At 52.4% G+C, this 16,886-nt stretch overlaps 1 protein-coding gene across 5 annotated transcripts in view; it reads left to right on the forward strand.

Annotated features, from left to right (window-relative positions):
- ARHGAP39 (Rho GTPase activating protein 39) overlaps window positions 1-16,886 on the forward strand; it is a 102,962-nt gene that overhangs the window by 29,839 nt on the left and 56,237 nt on the right. Inside the window, exon 1 of one of the 5 annotated variants that reach the window (XM_049854374.1) lies at window positions 4,301-5,809. The exons of the other annotated variants lie outside the window; for them this stretch is intronic. The gene's annotated coding sequence lies outside the window, so the exon portion shown is untranslated. Of the gene's footprint in view, window positions 1-4,300; window positions 5,810-16,886 lie in introns of those variants that run through there. 5 annotated transcript variants of the gene reach the window in all.

Consider the following 16,886-nt stretch of genomic DNA (forward strand, 5'->3'; position numbering starts at 1 on the left):
AAAGTAGCGGGTATTATGCATAGTTTATTTATATGGCTGAAGTAAAAATGGAATTTTACAGTGATGTGTATCTGTTTTATAATCTCCTGTTTGGCAAGTTCTTGGTGTAGTTGGCCCTCCCTGCGATATTGGAGCCTTCGTGTCACCTGCATTGTATGGGGAGATAGGAGCTTGGGGAGGAGTTTGGATTTGGTGCACAGAATTCCTGAGGTTCTGTATTTTCTTCCGTAGTCACCTTTCTTACTCTTTATGTACCCCTTACCCCACCCCCTACCTCAGTGAAAGCAAAACAAATCAACTTCAATGGTCTGCTGATTGACTGTGGGCTTTCTTATTCCTTTTGTTTTCCTTCCCTGCCCCACTATTCCTGCGAATCCTCCACTGAAATTAGCTGGGTATTGTAGCAGTTTTTGGTTGGTATGGTTGGTGTCTTAGTTATCTAGTGCTGCTGTAACAGCAATACCACAGGTGGATGGCTTTAACAAGGAGAAATTTATTCTTTCACAGTCTAGGAGGGTGCCAGCTCCAGGGGAAGGCTTTCTCTATCAGCTCTGGGGGAAGGTTCTTGTCATCTGTCTTCCCTGGTCGAGGAGCTTCTCAGCGCAGGGAACCTTGGTCTAAAGGATGTGCTCCATTCCTGGTTCTTCGTTCTTGGTGATAGGAGGTCCCCCTGTCTCTCTGCTCCTTTCTCTGTTGTATGTCTCAAAAGAGATTGACTCAACATACAGTCTAATCTTGTAGATTGAGTCCTGCCTCATTAACATAACTGCCTGTAATCCTGCCTCATTAACATCATAAAGGTAGGATTTACAACCCGTAGGAAAATCACATCAGATGACAGAATGGTGGATAGTCACACAATACTCAGAATCATGGCCTAGCCTAGCCAAGTTGACACACATTTTTGGGGAACACAATTCAATGTACAACAGCCAGTGTGGGGAGAGGGAAGGAACTGTAGATTTTTGGTGAGAAACGGGTTGTAGTGAGAAGTGAAAGAATGGAGTCAAGGAAGGTGCTGTGGGTACAAGATGGAAAGACAGCAGGTGGTGAAAGTGTTTGTGGGCAGGGAGAAGGTAGTGTGGGGGTCGGGTCTGGGAGGATCGGGGAATACTTGGCGTTTTCCTGGAATAACTGGCTATCTTTTTAATAGGAGATTGGAAGGCTTGGCAAGAAACCTGTAGCACCTGGAGCAGTCTTGCTCTAAATCTGCCAGCCTGTTTGACTGCATTGGTTGAGTACGGCCAGCCACTTGATGTATGATTTGGAACCTTTGTTGCTTTTCTCTGGCTGCTTTTAAGGTTATCCCTTTGCATTGGGTTGTCAACTGTTGCCTATAACATTCCTAGGTGTGGTGTTTTTGTATTTATTCCCTTTGGGGTTCGTGACACTTGCTGAATGTGTGATTGATGCTTTTATCAGTTTTGGAAAATTCTTAGCCATCATCTTTTCAAATGCAGCTTCTGTGCCCTTGTCAATCTCTCATTCTAGGACTCTGGGGACGTGTGTTAGGCCTTGTCACCATGTTCCGCTAGTCTCTTTATTTCCCTTCCGTATTTCTCCCTGCCCACCCCTCTCCCTGCTTTTTTCTCTCTGTTACCTACCCCCCACCCCCCACCCTTTTTCTCTGTTTGCTTGCATTTGGATCCTGTACGTTGACTTTTTTTTTTCAGTTGACTAATGTCTCCTATAGGGTCTGTCTGCTGTTAAACCCATTGACTGAGTTCCTAATTTCAGTTCTTCTATTTTGCAGTTCCCAAGTTTACATTTGAGTCACAATTCTGGATTCCAGTTCTTTGGTGAAATTATTAATCTTTCATCTGTTTTCTGGAGCATGTTTGTCAAAGTTATGGAGAGTCCACAGATTGGTGGCCTGAATGCCACTCTCTGGCCCATCAGCCTCTGCTCAGGGCTCGCCCTACTTAGGAATCGATGCACGCTGGAGGAGGGGTGCCAGAGGGCCAGGCTCACTTCACAGATCTGGGTCCTTTAGCTCTTGGCTGCATTGTGGCTTTTTACTGCCTTCAAACCTTTATTGTTATTATTTAATTCGGTTTTCCTTAGCTACAGGTTTGGTTGCTGACGCTTCTCTGTCATTAGGTGGGAGAGTGTCAGACAGACATCTTAAGGCGGGAGTCTGTGGACCCACCAGGTTCTTTACATCAAGCGGCTCCATGAGATAGCATTGGCTGAGGCTGGCGAAGCCAGTGTGATGGATGGTGGCCACACTACTATAGACCTTACAGCCTCACTCCCAGGCTCTGAACTTGCCCCAGGAAGACGGGAGCAAGGATGGGAGGCAGCATTTTTGCGTGGCCATGTGCATCCTCTTCGGCATCTGGGCTGCTTGTGGGGGCGGGGGGGTGGGGGGGAGGTGGTGAGGGGCCCATTGATGGGAGCCCAGCTGTGCAGCAGAAAGGCCCCTGGTGCTGCATCACTGTTCCTAGTGTTTGCACTCTCCTCCCTTTGCCGTGGGGACTGCAGGCCTTCTAGAGGGTTTTCTTTTGTTCACAGGTGGCAGCTTGGCCATGTGGTCTGTGTTGGCTGATGAAATGAGGGTAGAGGCTGCAGTGTGCCAGCCTGGAGCTTTTGCCTGTCAAGAACCTGGCGCCCTGAAGTGTTCTGCTCTCTGAGCCTGCATCTCGGGCTGAGCTGGCTCGCAGCTGTCCTGTGAAGTAGACCATGTGAGCCTCTGTGGACTGGGCTGTTTGTTGCTGCATCTGAACTGAGCAAAAGCTGACTGATGCAGCCTGGTGGGTGAGGTGTGCACAGTATCAGGCCTCTGCCATCTGCTGGAGCCACCGCCTCCTTGCTTTAGCCGAAGAGTGCTTCCTGGTGGTGGCGGCAGAGTGGCGACTGTGCGTCACAGGACTCATTCTATGAGGAAGCACTTCAAGCAGCAGTTGAGCCTGGTGGTTAGGAAGTTGTCCGGAATAAATCGTTCTTGTATAACTGGTGAACTCACCTGTCCCAATATTCAGATGGCTCACCCAGTGCACAGTCAGGTTGTCACTGCCAAGCAGCTTGTCCACCACCGTGAGGCTTACTGATCGCCCCAACAGTCTCAGGAGAGCACCGCAATGTTTCCTGTGGGCTCCCTGCATGATGCTGCTGTCCACGCTGCAGCCCAGTGTTGTAGTGTGTGCTCAGGGACAGGGTATCCTGAGGGAGGGGTCCTGGAAGAGGCAGGGGAGAGCACCTCATCCTGCTTGAGGCCATAGTTGGGTGCAGGGTAGAAGGACCTGACATTCATCAGGTGCTAGGGTTTCCGCGGCCCCGCTTGCCTGTGAGGGCCCCTTAAGGGAGGCGCTTAGGCAGGAGGTGGGTGCGAGGCTGTGCCAGGCAGGGCCAAACCTGTCCACCACACCACCCTGGTCCACCACTCAACACTGGTCCACCGCTCAACACTGGTCCGCCACACCACCCTGGTCCGCCACTCAACACTGGTCCGCCACTCAACACTGGTCCGCCACACCACCCTGGTCCGCCACACCACCCTGGTCCGCCACACCACCCTGGTCCGCCACACCACCCTGGTCCGCCACACCACCCTGGTTCACCACCCTGGCCCGCCACACCACCCTGGCCCGCCACACCACCCTGGTCCGCCACACCACCCTGGTCTGCCACTCCACCCTGGTCCGCCACACCACCCTGGTTCACCACCCTGGCCCGCCACACCACCCTGGCCCGGCACACCACCCTGGTCCGCCACACCACCCTGGGCCTCCACACCACCCTGGTCCGCCACTCCACCCTGGTCCGCCACACCACCCTGGTCCGCCACACCACCCTGGTCCGCCACTCCACCCTGGTCCGCCACACCACCCTGGTCCGCCACACCATCCTGGCAGGGCTCCTGCAGCAGGCAGTTGCTTCTGGAAAAAGTTAGCACGCCCAGAGAGTTGACGTGGGACCAGAATCGAGAGAACTTGAGGCGCAGCAAAGGCATGTTGTGGTTGGGCAGCTGCATGGTGGGGCCAGGCCACCACTGAAGGTCACGGTGGGCAGAGGCTGGTGGGGAGCTGTCGTGTTGCACCTCGCCCCAGCCTGCAAGAGTTGAGGAAGGGGTAACACGGGGACCCTGAACTTGCAGAGTGGTGTTCCAGGCAGATGTGAGAAGGAGGCACCCCCCAGGCCAGAAACCAGGGCCACCCATAGCAGAGGGGGAGGTGCCAGGTACCAGGCCACCCATGGCAGAGGGGAAGGTGGGAGGAGCAGTGGGGTTGGATTGGGACTGGGTGCCCAAGGGGAGTCTGGGCAGAAGCTCAGAGTTCTCTTGGGAGGACACACGAATAACCACTGCCTTGGCTAGAAGGCTTCTGGTGACTGATTAGATCCGTGGCTCAGTGGTGTGGTGTGAAGGGACCTCTCTGTTTGAATTTTGTTGCTTCTTTCCTTTAACTGGGCTGAGGGTTTGTCTCCCTCTCTGCCGGCTTCCTCCCCAGAACCCAGCAGTTGCCACTGCAACATTGACCACAGTGCTTAGTCCCTGTGGGTTCCCACGGAGGTGGCTCTTTGTGACGTGTCTGATTCCGGATTGTGCTCAGGACTCCATGATTCATATCTTCCTTTTTGTTTCTACTGGTCTGTGTCGTGAAGGAGTGCTTTAATCAAAGCAGAGGGTGATTTGAACATGAACTTGGTCAAATTCATAATTAATAAAAAGAACTTAGCTTCACATTGGGAGTGGTGACCTTTGAAATCTGGGCTTTACAGGAGACTCCCCAAGCTGAATGCATAGCTCACCTCTAATTAGGAACACATAAAACCCCCACAACTGTGACCATGACTCACGGAGAATTATTTTTCCTTACTGTCTCTTTGTTTGAGACCTGGTGGCAGCAGAAAAGAGCTTGGCTACTAACTGAAAGGTTGGTAGTTCGAATCCACCAGCCACTCCTTGGAAACCCCATGGGGCAGTTCTGCTCTGTTCTGTAGGGCTGCTGTGAGTCGGAATGTACTCAACAGCACCGGGTTGTTTTTTCTTTCTTTCTTTCTTTTTTTAATTGTCTCTTTGTTAGCATTTCTGATGCTTGGGTATAGGTTTGTGAAGAACATGCCAAAGAATCATGAAAATAGTAACGATCTCTTCCACTGTCCACTGATTCAGGCTCAGGATGAATCCTCTAGGGCAGACGACAGGGTCTTCACCTGCACACCTGTACCTGAGAAGAAAGCTCTGGTGATCTGTTTCCAAAAAATCAGCCACCGAAAACCCTGTGCAGCAGAGTTCTACTCTGACACACATGGGGTTGCCATGAGTCAGAGGCAAACTCAACGGCAACTGGTTTTTGGTTTAGAGAGCACAAGTCGTGCATTTTCCTTCTCTTTTCTTCAACTTGGCATGCTGCTTTCATGGTGACAGAGAACTGATGGGGGCAAATGACAGGTCTTGCACTTGGTATCAGTGCCTTTATCTGGAGGCTTCTCTCTCACTGGCGCAATATGCTCTTGGCACTGATTTCTGACAGTTGTACTGTGTTCAGAGAGCAGGGCCGATGGTCCCAGTCCTTTGGCATTTGCTGAGAACTTGCTTTGTACCCTGGTATGTGGTCAGTTTTCAAAAATGTTCCATGGGTGGCTGAGAAGAATGGGTGCTTTCTCTGCTCCCCGGGTGAAGTGATCTGTGTTTGCCGTGAGAGGAAGCTGACTTGGTTGTGTTCGTATCTTCTTCATCCGCCCGTTTTTGCTTTCTACAAGTTGAGGCTGCGCACGTGCGTTAGAATTGTCACGTCTCTTACGTATGGGACGGACCCTGCGTCCAGCAGTATCTGAGGTTCATGTATCTACGCCAGCGTTCTCTTGGGTCAGTGTCTCTTTTTTCATTCTTGCCTTTCAAAGTTTCATGTTCTTACGTTTTAGATGTGATTTATAAAAAGTATATGTCTGGATTAAAAACTGGTCTGGCAGTCTTCCTAACTAGGCCATTTAGTCCATTTACATTTGTTGTATTTAATGTAATGTTGTATTTAAATTTATTTCTACCATCTTTGTGTTGTCTATCTGTCCCGGGTGTTTTTGGAGAAGGGCTTTTTTTTTCTTTTTCTCCTTGACTTCTATTGGGGAATTTTTTTCCTCTACTAGATGGGATGTAATCACTGTGCAGAATTAATTTATCAAAACCCAAAGTTAACATTTTTACTCTCCTCCAAACAGTTCAAAGATCTTAGAACATTCTGATTATTTCCATCCCACTTATGGGCTCTCTACCCGTCGCCGTTCCTCTGTGTGTCTTTCTCTCAACCCTCGACACAGCGTTACTATTTACACCGTACCTAGCAGCCTCGCAGCCAAGTAAGGTTCCTGACTGGGATTTCCCTGGGGGCCCTGAGAGTGCAACGGTGGGGTGGGGTGGGGCTTGCTTTGCTTCCGGGGTCTCGGCTCCAGGGGCGTCTCTGAGCGGATTGTGCTTTGGCCAGTTCCAGGCCAGCTGCCTCCTGCTGGCCAAGCCCAGGGGTCAGATGTCCCCTCCAGCTCCTGCTGCACTTAATTTGTGCCCTCTGAGTTCTGTGCTTTCTCTTGGATTTAACATGTTTTTAAATTCTTTATATGCTGTCTTTGTTTGCTTTATGTTGAGAGGGTTAGTCGGGGAGTGTTTGTTTACTTCAGAAATTAATTCCAGTAGGTGCCACTGTGCCTGATCACTGAAGTGAGCTTCAGGAAACAAGATTGACTTCTGTGCTGGGATCCTGCACCTGCCACAGTCCTTTCTTACTTTTCCCAGGATGTCCTAGCGGGGTGCGTCACTTCAGAAAGTTACTATTGTTGCTCTTAGTCCCTATTGTCCAACCCTGACTTGGTTGAAGGTTTGGCAGAGTGAGCTTCTGCCAGATGGCTCTCCTGCAAGTTGGGGCCTGCTGTGACGAGGGCAGAGATGGGTGGGCACCAGCTGGGGGCTGGAGTCCTCTGCCCATCCAGAGCCGAATCTCTCCAGGCCGTGGGACCAAGGGTCCTCTGTGAGGTCTCTCCCAGGGGAACCACCGTGTGTGACACCATGTGTGACACTGTCGGGGCAGATTCAGCAGCACGCAGAGTACCCATGGGCTCACTTGTGCTTGCTTCCTGACCTGTAGTGTACAGTTTCACAGGGGTATCACCACATCAGGTGAAATTGTGCCCTACAGATTAGTAAGTAAGCACAAGTGACCCTGCGTGTACCTCGCTTACTGGCTAATCTGTCCCTGGACAGTGTGTGTGCACCGTGTGTAGTACCGTGTGTGACACTGTGACCGTGTGTGACACCGTGTGTGGCACCGTGTGTGGCATCACGTGTGATACCGTGTGATGCCATGTGTGACACTGTGTGTGTACTGTGCGTGACACTGTGGCGCTGTGGCGCCATGTGTGATGCCAAATGTGACACTGTGTGTGGTACCGAGTGACACTGCATGTGATGTGTGTGCACCATGTGTGACACTGTGTGGTGCCAAGTGACACTGTGATGCTGTGTGTGATACCGTGTGTGGCACCGTGTGATACCGCATGTGGCACCATGCATGACAGTGACGGCAGGGTCTTTCCTTACTGTGAGCTGGGCATCCTGCCCCTGCGTCCTCACCCTGCGCTCCCCATACAGCCCCACGGGCTGCGCTGCAGACGGCTCCGTGTTCTCCAGGGAGGAGCTCAGAGAGTCCTGTGGGCCATGACTGCATTGCGCAGCTTGGCTGGGAAACGTCTGCCCGTCATAGCTGTATATTTTAGTTCAGACCATTCACCCATGCAGAACCAGAAGTGTAGTAACAGAAACACTTGGTGTCTTTTTCAGAGAGAATGTGAACGATGTGAATTCCTTCAAGGCTGTGCTTTGCAACCTGGGCAGCTCTCGGGACACTGGCAGTGTCTGGAGGCATTTTTGGTGTCACGACTCATGGTGCTACTGGCATCTGGTGGGTGGAGGCCAGGGTGCTGCTGCCCATTTAAGAGCCCCATGCCTACAGGCTACAGACACCTGCCCTTAGGCAGCAAACACGTGAACGTGGTGTGACTCCGCTCATGAACCTGGGCTCGGCGCTGGGGTGTCCTGGGGTCCTCTCTGCCTGCCTCTTCCTGTGCCTCAGCAGCCTGTGTGGTGGGAGTGCCCTGTGTCCTGAAGGCCAGCCGTCCTGCATCTCCTGCTTTGCTGCTGCTTCTCCACTTCACCTTGGTGCCTCTGTGCTGACAGCATCCCTCTCGTCCAAGCCAGGGCCACTTTCACATCCTTCTTCTCTGCTGGCCACGGGCAGCCTGTCTCACTGTGGCCCCACCACCCGCCTCGGTCCCCTTGTTTCAGCCCTTGCCCAGTCTTCTTAGGTTTTCCATACTGCCAGCAGCGTGCGCCTTTGGAAGTAGGAAGCGGGTCTGTCAAAGACCATGGATGGGCAGCTGCGCCATCCCCACTGCCCTGCCGGTATCCCCCTGTGCTGTTGCCCCATGTCGAGCCAGGCCAGACCCCTGGGGCAGCAGGCGTGAAGAGGCCACGGGCAGGGTCTGCTTTCTAGGAGCAGTCCCCTTTTGCATGTTTCCCTTTTTCTGCAGGAGTGTTGTTAACATTGCTGTCGGAATTCTTAGATTAGATTTACAGCTGTGCTGTTGCTCACATTGGAATGTCTTCCTTGTGAGGCTGATCTGCTGTTTTCTGGAAAATTTCTTTTGAAGAACTGGAGGCCGCATGACCCCAGAGGCAGTGGAGGCTCTTTGGCCCAGGCAGGCGCCCCAAATCCACAGCACACCCTGGCCAAACTCAGCATGCCTGCGGGAGACCTGCGCTGATGGCCAGGCGAGCGCCCCCATCCCTCGGCACATCCTGCCCCGGTCTGAAGGTGCACTTGCTTCCCTTCTGTCTCCCGTTTATTCCCCCTCCCTGCTTTGTTCCTGCTCACGGTTGGAGGAATGTGGTTTTCTGTGTGTTCTTTTTTCCCGTGCTGTTCATTTTCATGGTTACCCATAAGTCTCACCATACATCGCTAACTGCAAATTCTGCTAATAAATGTGTCATTATTCCGGATCTCTATCCTCTTGGCGGGCATGAGAAGGAAATTAGCACTTTCACCACTCGTTGACCCCCCTGCCCCATCCTGTTCTGGTCTGAAAGTTTGGTCTGAAAGTTTAGTTTGATCCCTTTTAAAAACACTGAAAATGAGGGTTTTTTTGCCGGTGGCTAGTTATACCTGCCCACCTGTCTCTGCCGGCCCCGCCCTCCCCCAGGCGCACCTGACGTGTGGCATGCTCTGTCCCCGTGTCTGAAGCTCTCTATGACCCCAGCTCTGAAAAGTGACCCCGCAGCCCAGAAAGTGCTGCAGTTACCTCTCAGCACTTTGTCTCCAGACCCTGGTTCCCGGTGTTGGCACGAGGTCAGGGTCTTCTGTGGGTCTTCAGAGCCTGTGCCACGAGATGCTCCCTGTGGAAGCCGCCCACCGGGCTTTTCCCCACGTGCGGACTGATCTGTCTGTGGGAACTGGCCAGCTTCACGCTTGAGGAATGCTTCCTGGCATGAAAGCCATGGTGCTGTTGACATGCTTGGGGAGGTGGGTGTTTGTGCTCAGAACTCACACTTGCTGCGCGTGAGTTCACTGACTGCAGTGTCTCAGGGACTGTGTTTCCTGTGCGGACAGGAGACGCCGCATGTCTGTGCCCGGGCTCTGCCTGCCCTGCAGCCTTTCTGTGAGACTTCCGTTTCGGCAAATGCTTGGTTTTCAGATGGAGGCTGCCTGGTTTTGGCCAGGACATCTGAGACATGAACCATGCACCTGTCTTTGCTTGGCTGTGAGGTGTGGGATGTGGGTCACCTTCTGTGTGGCTACGGTGACAAGTCCGCAGGGCCAGGGCCATGGACTTGCTGCCTGGTGTCCTGCATCATTCCTAGCACTCCGATCCCTCACACCCAGGGCCCATCTGACACTGGTCCACTTGGTCAGCACGTAGGTAGCAGCACTGTGCATCCGATAGGTTTGAGAAGTGGCCAAGAGCCTGGCCCCACAGAGCCTCCTTCCTGGCTTGTTTCTTGGGTGATGTCCCTAACCGAGGAAGAACAGAACACTCTGGCTGCTTGTGCATGTTAGGTGTGATCATTGGAAGACCACGCACCCTGTGCTCCTTAAGCAGGCCTGTCCCGCCTTCCAACGCCTCTGCGTCCTGAGGTTCTGGCCTTTGACCAGCCTGTGGCTAGAGAAGGTCACACCCCCACCTGGTCACTGCAGCTTCTACCGTGATGTCTTTGTGGCGGTTGTTGCTCCCTGGCTACTCACTGTGTTCTCCCAGACCAGACATGAGCTCTGATGATGCTTGTGACTGAGATATCCAACCAGCTACCACAGTAGAAAACTCATCAACATCGACCGAAGGGGACAGAGGGAGAATGAAAGGAGGGAACTATATCGGCCCTTGGAAAACAGGCCGAAAGGCACTACATCTGTTATCCTCCAAGGGGGAAAATAAAAGGAAGGAATATCCCTGGAGCAACTTGAGATCAGCAGAGCTGTTGCGAGGAGCACAGGAAGCAGGGCTGCATTGTTTTCAAGGGCGGAACCACAGCCTCCTGGTTTAAAAGAGCCAGATCTTCACCAGTTCAGTTCAAGAGTGTGGGGCTGTCATTGTGAGTGTCAGGGGGATGGGCCCAGTGCCCAGAACTGAGGGGGAAGGGCTCCTATACCCAAGAGGCAGACAAATGGAGCCTACCAAGGCTGAGGGAGTAGGGTCACCACTCAGATGGACTAGAACAGTGGGGCTGACCAAAGCCTAGGGAGCTGAGTTGGATTCTCAGCAGACCTAGAAGGCTGAGCTGAAGCCTAGGGCTAAAGGGCGTCCACAAAGAATGCTGAGGGTCCCTGGCCTATGGTGACTGAGTGGCGGCCCCAGAGGAGGGCTGTGGTCCATGCATTAAGAAGGCACTCTGGGACATTTTACAAGACAGCCAGCTGCACGTTGCTTCTAAAATCCTCATGTCTAGAAGAAAAGGGAAGAACAGAGGCCGGTGCTGACCACCAAGTGCAGAGCATAATCTCAGACTGAAAGGCACCCATGAGGGGCATTTGAGGGCTTAGAGGAGTTGGAGTGTGTACTGCCCACCAGGTAACACTGTCATATCAACACTGCATGCCTCTGTGTGACCTTGGGGTCATGGCTGTTTTTCGCAGATGCGTGCTGAGATGTTCAGGGCATCACGATTTCTAAGCTGTTACAGATGTTCCGTGCCAAAACGTGGATGTGTGAGTGCACGTGTGTGCAGATTGCGTGTGTATGCGCACACGTATGTATGAATGCATGTGCGTGTGTGTGTGTGTACATAGAGAGTAAGTGAGCGTGAAGGGTTGCAGCCCTCCAAGGATGTGGGAGACCATGTCCTGGGCCTTGGGCTGCTACCCTGATGGGTGACTCTGAAGTCAAGTGGGGCACCCAGGGCAGAGGTACGTATCCACCTGAGCCCTAACAGGGTAGAGTGGGGATCAGAGGAGCGGGACTGTCTGACTTTGCGCCCAGAGGACTGGGCCCAGGTCTCTCCTCTGCGACTTCACTGCAGCACCTTTAAGTTATTTGTCTCACTGTTCAAGTAGACGAGACCAGAAAAGGAGCTTGGAAGGGCTGCGTACAGGCAGGTGGAGGTGCCACAGCCAACCTAGTGAGCACAGAGCCAAATGCTAGGTTCAGGTGCGGCCCCCTCCTCAGGAACCTACCCAGAGTGCCCACTGTTCCTGAGCTGTGTGAGGGAGGCTGGAATCAAAGGAGGCTAGTCAGCCTCCATACCCAGTGCTAGGTCCTCTGATGCTGCATGGCTCTGTGACCTTACAGGTAACAAGGACACCCCCAAGTATCTTAGTCATCTAGTGCTGCTGTAACAGAAATACCACAAGTGGATGGTTTAACAAATAGAAGTTTATTCTCTCACAGTCTAGTAGGCTAGAAGTCCAAATTCAGGGCGTCAGCTCCAGGGGAAGGCTCTCTCTGTCACCTCTGGAGGAAAGTCCTTCTCATCAATTTTCCCCTGGGCCAGGAGCTTCTCCGCACAGGAACCCCGGGTCCGAGGGACACACTCTGCTCCCAGTGCTGCTTTCTTGGTGGTATGACGTCCCCCAGTTCTCTGCCTCCCTTTCCTTTGATCTCTTGTAAGATAAAGGTGGTGCAGGCCACACCCCAGGGAGACTGTCTTTACATTGGATCAGGGATGTGACCTGAGCAAGGATGTTACATTCCACCCTCATACTCTGTAACATAACCTAATCTTGCCTCATTAACCACAGGCAGAGATAAGGATTCACCACACATAGGAAAATTATATTAATCTCAAAGTAGAGGACAGCCACACAACACTGGGAATCATGGCCTAACCAAGTTGACACATACTTTTGGGGGACACAATTCAATCTGTGACTCCAAGTGAGAATCTTTATGATGGGGCTCCTCGGAGCATGTCCTAGACTATCCACACACAGAGGCAGATTGTGCCCCCGATGGAGTGTTCATCTGTCAGAAAACAGGTATAAAGCAGAGCATCTCTCTCACTGAAGTCATGCTGTACGCTCTTCTTTGAAGGCCCAAACTGAGTTACTGGGCAGAATGGGCTGAAGCACCCCAGCTAGCACACACAAATTGCAAGGCAGTGGGCCAACCCTACACCCTGGCCATGAGCCAACCCATGGGCTGACCCAATGCCCCAACCAGCATGCGGAGGCTGCGCAGCAGTGGGCTGGTCATGGTGGTGGCTGCTTGCATCGCACCGGGGCGGGGTCTTCTCACTCGTGGAGGCACAGCTGAAGTTTTTTAAGAAACAAAGTTAGAATTGGGTAAATGCAAGCATAAGGAGCTTTTGAGAAACATTGTAGTAACCACTAAACCAAAACCAAAAACCAGACCCGCTGGCATCAAGTCCTTGCTGACTCATAGTGACCCCATAGGGTTTCCAAGGCTGTAAATCTCTACAGAAGCAGACTGCCACATCTTTCTCCTGCAGAGCTGCTGGTAGTAACCACTAAGAGAGATTAAAACATCCTATCCTATAAAAGCAGGATTTAAAAAATTATTGGAGAAGAGCGAACAGAACCAAGTCTCACTGTAGGCAAAGATCACGTAGAAAGGAAACAAGCCAAAAGCAAGGTCAGAGAATAAGTGTGGGCATGAGAAAATGTTTTCAATTCACTATTCAAGCAGCTGGCTTGTCCCTAGGTTACAGGCCAGGTCGGCTTGTCTGTGGGGTCAGGCGAGCCGGACATGAGTGTATGTGGGGCCGGCTGTGAGCACTCCTGTCACTGCCCCCTATTATGTTTTCTGTTTTGTTTGTGTTTCTGTGAGCTCTTGTTTTCCATGTGGTCACCCCATGTGGAGGTGAGTCTTCTCATTTAGTAGGTACGGCCTGAGGCTGGCCAGGCCGGTCAGGAGGCCACCATGTCTGTGGGTCTCCCATGCAGCTGCATTTACTGGGCAACACCAACCTCCCCACCTGTGGCCCTTGGCTGGCCACCATTGTGGTGTGGGAGGGCGAAGGGGCAGGGGCCCCAGCAGTGGGACACCTGCAGGTGGGGTCCCCCTCAGGTGAGAAGCAGTGCCCTCTACAACAGTGAAGGCTTGAATTTCCTACATCTTCTTGTTTGTCAAACTCTAAAACTGTCATTTTCATTTCAGGAGATTTGTTAAGAAATCAACCAGTTATTTCACTTAAAAATGTTTATTCAGTCGCTGAGCAAGTGTTTATTAGGCATTGCTAGATACTAGAGGTCCAGTAGTAAACAACCGGTGTCACTTTATTCTTGTCTAGGGGGGTTTTAAGCAACTATCTTCTAAAGAGATTTAAGCAAGAACTTCCCTGCCCACATAGCTGCCTGTCCCTGCGCCAGGGCTGTCACCTGTGTCCAGGGCTGCCCTGTGTGAGAGGTAGACCCACGTCCCATCACCTGTGGCTACAGGGGGTCCTGCAAATGGCAGCCCCCAGGCCCCAGCCCTGAGGGAGAGGAGGCTCCAAGAAGAGTGGCCAGGAATGTTCCTGCCCCCTCGGTGCAAAGCCTGGTGAAGCTGCGGTTGCTGTGTCCCCTGTTTCCAGTGCTCTTCCTGCATCCTCTTGTTTCTGTCTCACCCAGGGAGCTGGGCCTTCTGTCACAGGCTGGGCTTCTCCTGATGAGGGACATGCAGGTGTGCAATGTTCTCACGCTGTAGATGGGGGCTGTACCTCAGGGCCCTGGGTGTGTATGTTTGTGAAGGGAGCCCTGGACAAGAGGGAGCACTGAACTGGCATGTGAGGGTGGAGGGACCTGCTTAGCAAGGGGCTGCCCAGGTCTGTCTGCGTTTCCCTGGAGGAGACACGAGGTCCTGCCTTACCGTTTCTGTCACGCAGCCTCCTGGGGCAGGTTGCCTGACCAGTGCACCTGAGGGAAACATAGGCACCTGGTACTTCTGCATGTGGTGTGGCAGACACCCTCTTTCCAGCCCCAGGACAGTTTAGGGAGCTATCTCGGGCCTACTGAACTGACCCCATGGCCGCGAAAGGGTGACTGCAAAAGGGCTGGATCATGGTTTCACAGTGACAGTGCTGTGCTCTGGAGGAGGAGGAGTGGCGGGCCTGCCCTCTGCTCAGAGCCGGTGAGGCCAGCCTCCTCCCCCCACCCACCCCATGGGAGAATGGGGCATTGTGTTCCAACTCGCAGTGGCCTTTGAGAGCATGAAACTGAGACAAGCCCATTGTTGGGAATTAGAAGACTTGCTTACTGAAGACCGCGCTGAGAGTGGAGCCGGGGCCTTCCGGAAATGATAGCTGAGTGAAGACTTGTTTATTCTGCTTTCCTCCCTGACACTCACCAAAGTGAACAAAAAGAACGAAAAGTCGGGAACGAGGCTTGCTGTGCAGTGAATCTCAGGATTCTGGGTGCAGAAGCTACAGCTGGTGGCAGGGATCTCAGCAAGGCCAGGGTTTCACTCAGAAAGAGGGTCTCTGGGTACCACACACAAGCATTTATTAGAGGACCAAGGTCTGTGCTCCAGTGGTCCAGGGGGACCTGGATCTGCAGGCGCAGGTAAAGGGGGCTGAGGGACTGCACCTTGTTCCTGCAAGATGACACTGAAGAGTGAGGTGGGGGACAGAGAAAGGGGTCAGAGTAGCCACCCAGGGCTGCCGTTGAGATGCTGGGACTCAGAGAGACAGCAGCCACTAAACGTGCACCTGGGCCCAAAGGTGCCTGCGAGCCAGCTTGCCGGAGGGGGTGCTGAGGGGCTGACCCTGTGCACTGCGCCAGCCGACAGTGGAGCCTCCTCCTAGGCGAGCCTTCTCCACAGGCTGCGTGGAACTCCCCCTCCCACCCACGCACAGCACCAGGCAAGGTAGGCCACACCTGTTCCAGAGACCACTGTGACTGCCCAGAGCCTCCACCAGATTCCCTGCTGGAGCTACTGGGGAGAAGATGTCTTGTGGTGGGAATGTTGCTCAGTGGTGGGTTTTGCATCTTAAGCTGCACACAGAGATGCCTGCCAGAAAGTGCAGCTGCTCAGAGCAGAGTTGGGCCTTGAGGGAAGACAGAACTGGCAGCTTCCTGTGGTCCAGCATACTGTGTCTGCAAGTCAGCCTTATCTTTCTCCTGTTCGAGTTGGGTTCCTGTCACTTGCAACCATGAACGTCACGATACCAGAAAACTCCCAGAGCAGAGCTTGTAAGAAGTTGGCAGTAGAGCATTCTTCAAGGACACAACTGATTAGAGGCTGCGCTAACTCAGTCCTGTGCCTTCCCTTATTCAAAGACGTGTGCTAACCAGCAGCCACCACGAACCCTTGTGTAGACATTAAAAGAAGGAGAAAGGGAGAGTCAAACAGCCAATAAAGAATACATTTAGAAAAAAAACTAACCTAGGAAACAAAGGACGTTTTAGATAAAACCTTCTCTGTATACTAAAAATTACCAAATTGAAAATAAAAAGAAGAGCTGAGAAGAGTCAAGGTAACAGGAGATAAAAGAGAACTGGCAAAGCTGAGAAAAGAAATTGAAGGTAATAAAACCGTTGCAAAGTGAAACCCCATTCGCATCAGCAAGAACTGGGGTCAGTACTGCCGCAGACGCGGTCACCTGGAAGACCGGCTGTTGGAGGAAATCACGAAGGGTAGGGAAAAAAAATGAGAAGATGGTTAGAAGCTGCTGGGTGGGAGGACCAGCTAGGAGACCTCGCATCCAGCAGGAGTTCCTGCTGAGTACAGAGCAGAAGCGGTGCTGAGAGTGTGATGCAAACCAAACCAAACCTGACTGGAATGAAGGCAGAGGTGACTGAATATTGGAGGGCACGTCATGTTGCAGAAAAGGTGGATGTAAAGTGGCAAGTGCCTCATGTTGGGGGCCCCCGTCCATCTCCAGTGCATCTCCCTCTCTGCAGTGACCCTTCCAGAAGAGTGATGTCTGCACTGCCCTGAGGGTCAGAGACATGTTGTCCAGAGTGGTTAGTGAGGAGGCAGGAGGACACTCTACGCTCGGCTGGGGGGCAAGTGTGCGTGAGCATCCCGAGAGAACTCTACGGAGCCTAGCCAGCCAAGAGATGGCGCCCGTGAGGGCTGCACAGGCTGCGCACCGTGAGAGCTGTGGGTGCCTGCCTGCGGGACAGCGGTCAGTCGGTTGCGTGAAGTTAATAAGAGAGTAACCTGGCATTAGAGGTAAAGTGGAGGTGGAAGTCTACCCGTGTCCTCGTCTTTCAGAGCTGTGCATCGGCAGATAAATGTCTATGGTTAATAAAACAGAGGAAGCATAGATAAGATGCCAGGCTTAATCGTTTTGACTGAAAGCGGGACCAAAACAAAAACTCACAGTAATGATTCTTCAGAATCATTCTGAAAGTTCCTATCAGTGCAGTTAGATTTGAAACAAATAATGGTTATAAATGTTGGAAGAGTTTCCTGGTACAGGGCAATATAGTTATTATAAAAATAATAAACCATATAACAAATACATA

The sequence above is a fragment of the Elephas maximus genome, chromosome 15, assembly GCF_024166365.1.
Source record: "Elephas maximus indicus isolate mEleMax1 chromosome 15, mEleMax1 primary haplotype, whole genome shotgun sequence".
In the NCBI taxonomy this organism is placed as follows: domain Eukaryota; kingdom Metazoa; phylum Chordata; class Mammalia; order Proboscidea; family Elephantidae; genus Elephas; species Elephas maximus.